We start from the raw sequence: 10,000 nt of genomic DNA, 5'->3' as shown, positions 1-10,000 counted from the left end.
CCCCGTCCCCGTCCCCGTCCCCGTCCCCGTCCCGTTCCCGCCCCCCCCGCCACCCCCTTCCGCGGCACCAACCCCCCCCGCAAGCAACGGGAAGGGGCGCAGCTTTCTATCAGCTCGGCTGAAACGCCCGAAGGCGGGGCGGCGTCTGTGTTTCAAAAGCGGAAAAAAAATAAAAAAGCAACAAAAACCAAAAAATTCCCGCCGCCCCGCCCCCCCCCCCCCCCCACCTCCCCCCGTGCAGGCACCCCTGCAAACGGGCCTCCGGCACGGCAGCCCGGCCGCCGCACCCCCACCCGCAAGCCCCCCCCCACCGCCGCCCCGGCCGAGAGCGCACAAGCAGCCCCTGCCGCCGCCCCCCCCCACCCCCCCCCCGGTGCGGGCACCCCTGCATACGGGCCTCCGGCACGGCCGCTCCGCTGCCCCCCCCCACCCCGCCACCCCCCCACCGCCGCCCCGGCCGAGAGCGCACAAGCAGCCCCTGCCGCCGCCCCCCCCCCCCCCCCCCCCCCGACTCAAACCTCAATCTTCTCGGAAAAGAGGCCCCGTCCCCAGCCTACCTCAGCGCAAGGCTCCCCGCCTGCTCCTCGACCCCGTCTCTCAGTCTCTGTCTCCCCCTTCTGCCGCGGGGAAGCGCCCGCCCCTTGCCGGCGGGTGGGCGGGGCGGGCCGGCTCGGGTTCCGGTTGCTAAGCAGCAGGGTGGCACTCGTTGACCCCGGGCGCCGCTCCGTCTGCCGATGGGCGGGCCGGTGCTGGCTCTCAAGAAATTTTTGTAACTGTTTCCCTGCTCTGCTTTGGTTTTGTTTTTTTTTCTCGCCCACCGTCAGAACCGATGCAGAGTAAGAAAGCCTTCAGCGAGACAGTCCGGCCAAGCTTAGCGCCTTCCACTAGATACGGCGAAGTCTCGGAAACGGGGGGTGGCGAGGGGAATTTCAGGCGCGCGCCGCCTCCCCCCTCCTGCACCACCCCCCCCCGCAAGCGACGGGAAGGGGCGCCGCTTTCCATCAGCTCGGCTGAAACGCCCGAGGACGGGGCGGCGTCTCTGTTTCAAAAGCGGAAAAAGAAATAAAAAAGCAACAAAAACCAAAAAATTCCCGCCGCCCCCCCCAACCCACCCCCGTGCAGGCACCCCTGCATACGGGCCTCCGGCAGGACCGGCCTGCCGCCCCCAGCCACCCCCCCGCAAGCCCCCCCACCGCCGCCCCGGCTGAGAGAGCACAGGCACCCCGCCGCCGCCCCTTCCCACCCCGTGCAGGCACCCCTGCATACGGGCCTCCGGCAGGGCCGGCCTGCCGCCCCCAGCCACCCCCCGCAAGCCCCCCCCACCGCCGCCCCGGCTCAGAGAGCACAGGCAGCCCGCCGCCGGCCCACCCACCCCGTGCAGGCACCCCTGCATACGGGCCTCCGGCAGGGCCGGCCTGCCGACCCCAGCCACCCCCCGCAAGCCCCCCCACCGCCGCCCCGACTGAGAGAGCACAGGCAGCCCGCCGCCGGCCCTTCCCACCCCGTGCAGGCACCCCTGCATACGGGCCTCCGGCAGGGCCGGCCTGCCGCCCCCAGCCACCCCCCGCAAGCCCCCCCACCGCCGCCCCGGCTCAGAGAGCACAGGCAGCCCGCCGCCGGCCCACCCACCCCGTGCAGGCACCCCTGCATACGGGCCTCCGGCAGGACCGGCCTGCCGCCCCCAGCCACCCCCCGCAAGCCCCCCCACCGCCGCCCCGGCTGAGAGAGCACAGGCACCCCGCCGCCGGCCCTTCCCACCCCGTGCAGGCACCCCTGCATACGGGCCTCCGGCAGGGCCGGCCTGCCGCCCCCAGCCACCCCCCGCAAGCCCCCCCCACCGCCGCCCCGGCTCAGAGAGCACAGGCAGCCCGCCGCCGGCCCACCCACCCCGTGCAGGCACCCCTGCATACGGGCCTCCGGCAGGGCCGGCCTGCCGACCCCAGCCACCCCCCGCAAGCCCCCCCACCGCCGCCCCGACTGAGAGAGCACAGGCAGCCCGCCGCCGGCCCTTCCCACCCCGTGCAGGCACCCCTGCATACGGGCCTCCGGCAGGGCCGGCCTGCCGACCCCAGCCACCCCCCGCAACCCCCCCCACCGCCGCCCCGGCTGAGAGAGCACAGGCAGCCCGCCGCCGGCCCTTCCCACCCCGTGCAGGCACCCCTGCATACGGGCCTCCGGCACGGCCGGCCTGCCGCCCCCAGCCACCCCCCGCAAGCCCCCCCCACCGCCGCCCCGACTCAGAGAGCACAGGCAGCCCGCCGCAGGCCCACCCACCCCGTGCAGGCACCCCTGCATACGGGCCTCCGGCAGGGCCGGCCTGCCGACCCCAGCCACCCCCCGCAAGCCCCCCCACCGCCGCCCCGACTGAGACAGCACAGGCAGCCCGCCGCCGGCCCTTCCCACCCCGTGCAGGCACCCCTGCATACGGGCCTCCGGCAGGACCGGCCTGCCGACCCCAGCCACCCCCCGCAAGCCCCCCCACCGCCGCCCCGGCTGAGAGAGCACAGGCAGCCCGCCGCCGGCCCTTCCCACCCCGTGCAGGCACCCCTGCATACGGGCCTCCGGCAGAGCCGGCCTGCCGCCCCCAGCCACCCCCCGCAAGCCCCCCCACCGCCGCCCCGGCTCAGAGAGCACAGGAACCCCGCCGCCGCCCCTTCCCACCCCGTGCAGGCACCCCTGCATACGGGCCTCCGGCAGGGCCGGCCTGCCGCCCCCAGCCACCCCCCGCAAGCCCCCCCACCGCCGCCCCGGCTCAGAGAGCACAGGAACCCCGCCGCCGCCCCTTCCCACCCCGTGCAGGCACCCCTGCATACGGGCCTCCGGCAGGGCCGGCCTGCCGCCCCCAGCCACCCCCCGCAAGCCCCCCCACCGCCGCCCCGGCTCAGAGAGCACAGGCAGCCCGCCGCCGGCCCACCCACCCTGTGCAGGCACCCCTGCATACGGGCCTCCGGCAGGACCGGCCTGCCGCCCCCAGCCACCCCCCGCAAGCCCCCCCACCGCCGCCCCGGCTGAGAGAGCACAGGCAACCCGCCGCCGCCCCTTCCCACCCCGTGCAGGCACCCCTGCATACGGGCCTCCGGCAGGGCCGGCCTGCCGCCCCCAGCCACCCCCCGCAAGCCCCCCCACCGCCGCCCCGGCTGAGAGAGCACAGGCAGCCCGCCGCCGGCCCACCCACCCTGTGCAGGCACCCCTGCATACGGGCCTCCGGCAGGACCGGCCTGCCGCCCCAAGCCACCCCCCGCAAGCCCCCCCACCGCCGCCCCGGCTGAGAGAGCACAGGCACCCCGCCGCCGCCCCTTCCCACCCCGTGCAGGCACCCCTGCATACGGGCCTCCGGCAGGGCCGGCCTGCCGCCCCCAGCCACCCCCCGCAAGCCCCCCCCACCGCCGCCCCGGCTCAGAGAGCACAGGCAGCCCGCCGCAGGCCCACCCACCCCGTGCAGGCACCCCTGCATACGGGCCTCCGGCAGGGCCGGCCTGCCGACCCCAGCCACCCCCCGCAAGCCCCCCCACCGCCGCCCCGGCTGAGAGAGCACAGGCAGCCCGCCGCCGGCCCTTCCCACCCCGTGCAGGCACCCCTGCATACGGGCCTCCGGCAGGGCCGGCCTGCCGACCCCAGCCACCCCCCGCAACCCCCCCCACCGCCGCCCCGGCTGAGAGAGCACAGGCAGCCCGCCGCCGGCCCTTCCCACCCCGTGCAGGCACCCCTGCATACGGGCCTCCGGCAGGGCCGGCCTGCCGCCCCCAGCCACCCGCCACAGGCCCCCCCACCGCCGCCCCGGCTGAGAGAGCACAGGCAGCCCGCCGCCGGCCCTTCCCACCCCGTGCAGGCACCCCTGCATACGGGCCTCCGGCAGGGCCGGCCTGCCGCCCCCAGCCACCCCCCGCAAGCCCCCCCACCGCCGCCCCGGCTCAGAGAGCACAGGCACCCCGCCGCCGCCCCTTCCCACCCCGTGCAGGCACCCCTGCATACGGGCCTCCGGCAGGGCCGGCCTGCCGCCCCCAGCCACCCCCCGCAAGCCCCCCCCACCGCCGCCCCGGCTCAGAGAGCACAGGCAGCCCGCCGCAGGCCCACCCACCCCGTGCAGGCACCCCTGCATACGGGCCTCCGGCAGGGCCGGCCTGCCGACCCCAGCCACCCCCCGCAAGCCCCCCCACCGCCGCCCCGACTGAAACAGCACAGGCAGCCCGCCGCCGGCCCTTCCCACCCCGTGCAGGCACCCCTGCATACGGGCCTCCGGCAGGGCCGGCCTGCCGCCCCCAGCCACCCGCCACAGGCCCCCCCACCGCCGCCCCGGCTGAGAGAGCACAGGCAGCCCGCCGCCGCCCCTTCCCACCCCGTGCAGGCACCCCTGCATACGGGCCTCCGGCAGGGCCGGCCTGCCGACCCCAGCCACCCCCCGCAAGCCCCCCCACCGCCGCCCCGGCTGAGAGAGCACAGGCAGCCCGCCGCCGGCCCACCCACCCTGTGCAGGCACCCCTGCATACGGGCCTCCGGCAGGACCGGCCTGCCGCCCCCAGCCACCCCCCGCAAGCCCCCCCACCGCCGCCCCGGCTGAGAGAGCACAGGCACCCCGCCGCCGCCCCTTCCCACCCCGTGCAGGCACCCCTGCATACGGGCCTCCGGCAGGGCCGGCCTGCCGCCCCCAGCCACCCCCCGCAAGCCCCCCCCACCGCCGCCCCGGCTCAGAGAGCACAGGCAGCCCGCCGCAGGCCCACCCACCCCGTGCAGGCACCCCTGCATACGGGCCTCCGGCAGGGCCGGCCTGCCGACCCCAGCCACCCCCCGCAAGCCCCCCCACCGCCGCCCCGACTGAGACAGCACAGGCAGCCCGCCGCCGGCCCTTCCCACCCCGTGCAGGCACCCCTGCATACGGGCCTCCGGCAGGGCCGGCCTGCCGCCCCCAGCCACCCCCCGCAAGCCCCCCCCACCGCCGCCCCGGCTCAGAGAGCACAGGCAGCCCGCCGCAGGCCCACCCACCCCGTGCAGGCACCCCTGCATACGGGCCTCCGGCAGGGCCGGCCTGCCGACCCCAGCCACCCCCCGCAACCCCCCCCACCGCCGCCCCGACTGAGACAGCACAGGCAGCCCGCCGCCGGCCCTTCCCACCCCGTGCAGGCACCCCTGCATACGGGCCTCCGGCAGGGCCGGCCTGCCGACCCCAGCCACCCCCCGCAAGCCCCCCCCACCGCCGCCCCGGCTCAGAGAGCACAGGCAGCCCGCCGCAGGCCCACCCACCCCGTGCAGGCACCCCTGCATACGGGCCTCCGGCAGGGCCGGCCTGCCGACCCCAGCCACCCCCCGCAACCCCCCCCACCGCCGCCCCGACTGAGACAGCACAGGCAGCCCGCCGCCGGCCCTTCCCACCCCGTGCAGGCACCCCTGCATACGGGCCTCCGGCAGGGCCGGCCTGCCGCCCCCAGCCACCCCCCGCAAGCCCCCCCACCGCCGCCCCGGCTGAGAGAGCACAGGCAACCCGCCGCCGCCCCTTCCCACCCCGTGCAGGCACCCCTGCATACGGGCCTCCGGCAGGGCCGGCCTGCCGCCCCCAGCCACCCCCCGCAAGCCCCCCCCACCGCCGCCCCGGCTCAGAGAGCACAGGCAGCCCGCCGCAGGCCCACCCACCCCGTGCAGGCACCCCTGCATACGGGCCTCCGGCAGGGCCGGCCTGCCGACCCCAGCCACCCCCCGCAACCCCCCCCACCGCCGCCCCGGCTGAGAGAGCACAGGCAGCCCGCCGCCGGCCCTTCCCACCCCGTGCAGGCACCCCTGCATACGGGCCTCCGGCAGGGCCGGCCTGCCGACCCCAGCCACCCCCCGCAACCCCCCCCACCGCCGCCCCGGCTGAGAGAGCACAGGCAGCCCGCCGCCGGCCCTTCCCACCCCGTGCAGGCACCCCTGCATACGGGCCTCCGGCAGGGCCGGCCTGCCGCCCCCAGCCACCCGCCACAGGCCCCCCCACCGCCGCCCCGGCTGAGAGAGCACAGGCAGCCCGCCGCCGGCCCTTCCCACCCCGTGCAGGCACCCCTGCATACGGGCCTCCGGCAGGGCCGGCCTGCCGACCCCAGCCACCCCCCGCAAGCCCCCCCACCGCCGCCCCGGCTCAGAGAGCACAGGCACCCCGCCGCCGCCCCTTCCCACCCCGTGCAGGCACCCCTGCATACGGGCCTCCGGCAGGGCCGGCCTGCCGCCCCCAGCCACCCCCCGCAAGCCCCCCCCACCGCCGCCCCGGCTCAGAGAGCACAGGCAGCCCGCCGCAGGCCCACCCACCCCGTGCAGGCACCCCTGCATACGGGCCTCCGGCAGGGCGGGCCTGCCGACCCCAGCCACCCCCCGCAAGCCCCCCCACCGCCGCCCCGACTGAAACAGCACAGGCAGCCCGCCGCCGGCCCTTCCCACCCCGTGCAGGCACCCCTGCATACGGGCCTCCGGCAGGGCCGGCCTGCCGCCCCCAGCCACCCGCCACAGGCCCCCCCACCGCCGCCCCGGCTGAGAGAGCACAGGCAGCCCGCCGCCGCCCCTTCCCACCCCGTGCAGGCACCCCTGCATACGGGCCTCCGGCAGGGCCGGCCTGCCGACCCCAGCCACCCCCCGCAAGCCCCCCCACCGCCGCCCCGGCTGAGAGAGCACAGGCAGCCCGCCGCCGGCCCACCCACCCTGTGCAGGCACCCCTGCATACGGGCCTCCGGCAGGACCGGCCTGCCGCCCCAAGCCACCCCCCGCAAGCCCCCCCACCGCCGCCCCGGCTGAGAGAGCACAGGCAGCCCGCCGCCGCCCCTTCCCACCCCGTGCAGGCACCCCTGCATACGGGCCTCCAGCACGGGCGACCCGCTCTGTCCGCAGGGAGGACAGGTCTACCCCTTCTGCCGGCAGGGAGGCCAGGTCTACCCGTTCTGCCGGCAGGGAGGCCAGGTCTACCCGTTTTACCTGCAGGGAGACCAGGTCTACCCGTTCTGCCGGCAGGGAGGCCAGGTCTACCCGTTTTACCGGCAGGGATGCCAGGTCTACCCGTTCTGGCGGCAGGGAGGCCAGGTCTACCTGTTTTACCGGCAGGGATGCCAGGTCTACCCGTTCTAGCGGCAGGGAGACCAGGTCTACCCGTATTGCCGGCAGGGATGCCAGGTCTACCCGTTTTTCCGGCAGGGATGCCAGGTCTACCCATTTACCGGCAGGGATGCCAGGTCTACCCGTTTTGCCGGCAGGGATGCCAGGTCTACCCGTTCTGGCGGCAGGGAGAACAGGTCTACCCGTTTTACCTGCAGGGAGAACAGGTCTACCCGTTTTGCCGGCAGGGATGCCAGGTCTACCCGTTTTACCTGCAGGGATGCCAGGTCTACCCGTTTTACCGGCAGGGAGGCCAGGTCTACCCATGTTGCCGGCAGGGAGGCCAGGTCTACCCGTTCTAGCGGCAGGGAGACCAGGTCTACCCATTTACCGGCAGGGAGACCAGGTCTACCCGTTTTGCCGGCAGGGATGCCAGGTCTACCCGTTTTGCCGGCAGGGAGAACAGGTCTACCCGTTTTACCTGCAGGGAGGCCATGTCTACCCGTTTTACCGGCAGGGAGACCAGGTCTACCCGTTTTGCCGGCAGGGATGCCAGGTCTACCCGTTCTGGCGGCAGGGAGACCAGGTCTACCCGTTCTGCCGGCAGGGATACCAGGTCTACCCGTTTTACCTGCACGGAGACCAGGTCTACCCATTTTACCGGCAGGGAGGCCAGGTCTACCCGTTCTGGCGGCAGGGAGAACAGGTCTACCCTTTTTGCAGGCAGGGAGACCAGGTCTACCCGTTTTACCGGCAGGGATGCCAGGTCTACCCGTTTTGCCGGCAGGGATAACAGGTCTACCCGTTTTACCTGCAGGGAGACCAGGTCTACCCGTTTTACCGGCAGGGAGACCAGGTCTACCCGTTTTGCCGGCAGGGATGCCAGGTCTACCCGTTCTGGCGGCAGGGAGGCCAGGTCTACCCGTTCTGCCGGCAGGGAGGCCAGGTCTACCCGTTTTGCCGGCAGGGAGAACAGGTCTACCCGTTTTACCGGCAGGGAGACCAGGTCTACCCGTTTTGCCGGCAGGGATGCCAGGTCTACCCGTTCTGGCGGCAGGGAGGCCAGGTCTACCCGTTCTGCCGGCAGGGAGGCCAGGTCTACCCGTTTTACCTGCAGGGAGGCCAGGTCTACCCGTTTTGGCGGCAGGGAGACCAGGTCTACCCGTTTTGCCGGCAGGGATGCCAGGTCTACCCGCTTCCGGCAGGGATGCCAGGTCTACCCGGTTCCAGGCAGGGAGGCCTCGTCTACCCGTTCTGCCGGCAGGGAGGCCAGGTCTACCCGTTTTACCGGCAGGGATGCCAGGTCTACCCGCTTCCGGCAGGGATGCCAGGTCTACCCGGTTCCAGGCAGGGAGGCCTCGTCTACCCGTTCTGCCGGCAGGGAGGCCAGGTCTACCCGTTTTACCGGCAGGGATGCCAGGTCTACCCGCTTCCGGCAGGGATGCCAGGTCTACCCGGTTCCAGGCAGGGAGGCCTCGTCTACCCGTTCTGCCGGCAGGGAGGCCAGGTCTACCCGTTTTACCGTCCGCCGGGTCCGGTGTGCCCGATGTGGCCGCCGGAGCTGCCGGCGGAAAGGGATGCCTCGTCTACCTCGCTCCGGCGGGACTTTGGCTCCACCGCGGTTCTGGCAGGTAGACGTCTTGCCCGGTTCTTCTTCGGAGCTGCCGAAGGGGTCGCTGCTTTGCGCTGCCTCCAGTTACGTCATGGTAAGAGTCGGCGGCGCTCGCGCGCCTCCCCGCTGGGGGAAGACGGTTCTCTTCGAGCCCGCCGGGGCCGGGGACCTCGCTGTCCGTATACTAGGGCAGAGGGCTGGCGCTCGCGGACCAGCGCCATCGAACCGCTGCAGCTACTCGCGGTTCAGCCGGCAGACTCGGGTGTTGCACGGCGGCTGTGGCCGTGGCCGTTCTGCCTCCTACCTATCGCGCACGGCGCTTCCGACTGCCAGAAGCCGCGCGAAGCCGCTGCTTGCCCGCAGGCTCCGGTGGCCGTTGCCGACTGGAGCGAGGGCTCCAAGAGGGGTTTCTCCAGGGCCGGGCCGAGACGGGCGGCGGTCGCCGGCACTCGAACGCTTGTCACCCGCGGCTCAGCCGGCAGACTCGGGCGTTGCCCGGCGGCCCTGGCCGTGGCCGTTCTGCCTCCTACCTATCGCGCACGGCGCTTCCGACTGCCAGAAGCCGCGCGAAGCCGCTGCTTGCCCGCAGGCTCCGGTGGCCGTTGCCGACTGGAGCGAGGGCTCCAAGAGGGGTTTCTCCAGGGCCGGGCCGAGACCGGCGGCGGTCGCCGGCACTCGAACGCTTGTCAGCCGCGGCTCAGCGGGCAGACTCGGGCGTTGCCCGGCGGCCCTGGCCGTGGCCGTTCTGCCTCCTACCTATCGCGCACGGCGCTTCCGACTGCCAGAAGCCGCGCGAAGCCGCTGCTTGCCCGCAGGCTCCGGTGGCCGTTGCCGACTGGAGCGAGGGCTCCAAGAGGGGTTTCTCCAGGGCCGGGCCGAGACCGGCGGCGGTCGCCGGCACTCGAACGCTTGTCACCCGCGGCTCAGCCGGCAGACTCGGGCGTTGCCCGGCGGCCCTGGCCGTGGCCGTTCTGCCTCCTACCTATCGCGCACGGCGCTTCCGACTGCCAGAAGCCGCGCGAAGCCGCTGCTTGCCCGCAGGCTCCGGTGGCCGTTGCCGACTGGAGCGAGGGCTCCAAGAGGGGTTTCTCCAGGGCCGGCCCGAGACGGGCGGCGGTCGCCGGCACTCGAACGCTTGTCACCCGCGGCTCAGCCGGCAGACTCGGGCGTTGCCCGGCGGCCCTGGCCGTGGCCGTTCTGCCTCCTACCTATCGCGCACGGCGCTTCCGACTGCCAGAAGCCGCGCGAAGCCGCTGCTTGCCCGCAGGCTCCGGTGGCCGTTGCCGACTGGAGCGAGGGCTCCAAGAGGGGTTTCTCCAGGGCCGGGCCGAGACGGGCGGCGGT

Source organism: Opisthocomus hoazin, unplaced genomic scaffold (assembly GCF_030867145.1).
Source record: "Opisthocomus hoazin isolate bOpiHoa1 unplaced genomic scaffold, bOpiHoa1.hap1 HAP1_SCAFFOLD_141, whole genome shotgun sequence".
NCBI classification, from domain to species: domain Eukaryota; kingdom Metazoa; phylum Chordata; class Aves; order Opisthocomiformes; family Opisthocomidae; genus Opisthocomus; species Opisthocomus hoazin.
Note: the sequence above shows the minus strand (reverse complement) of the source record.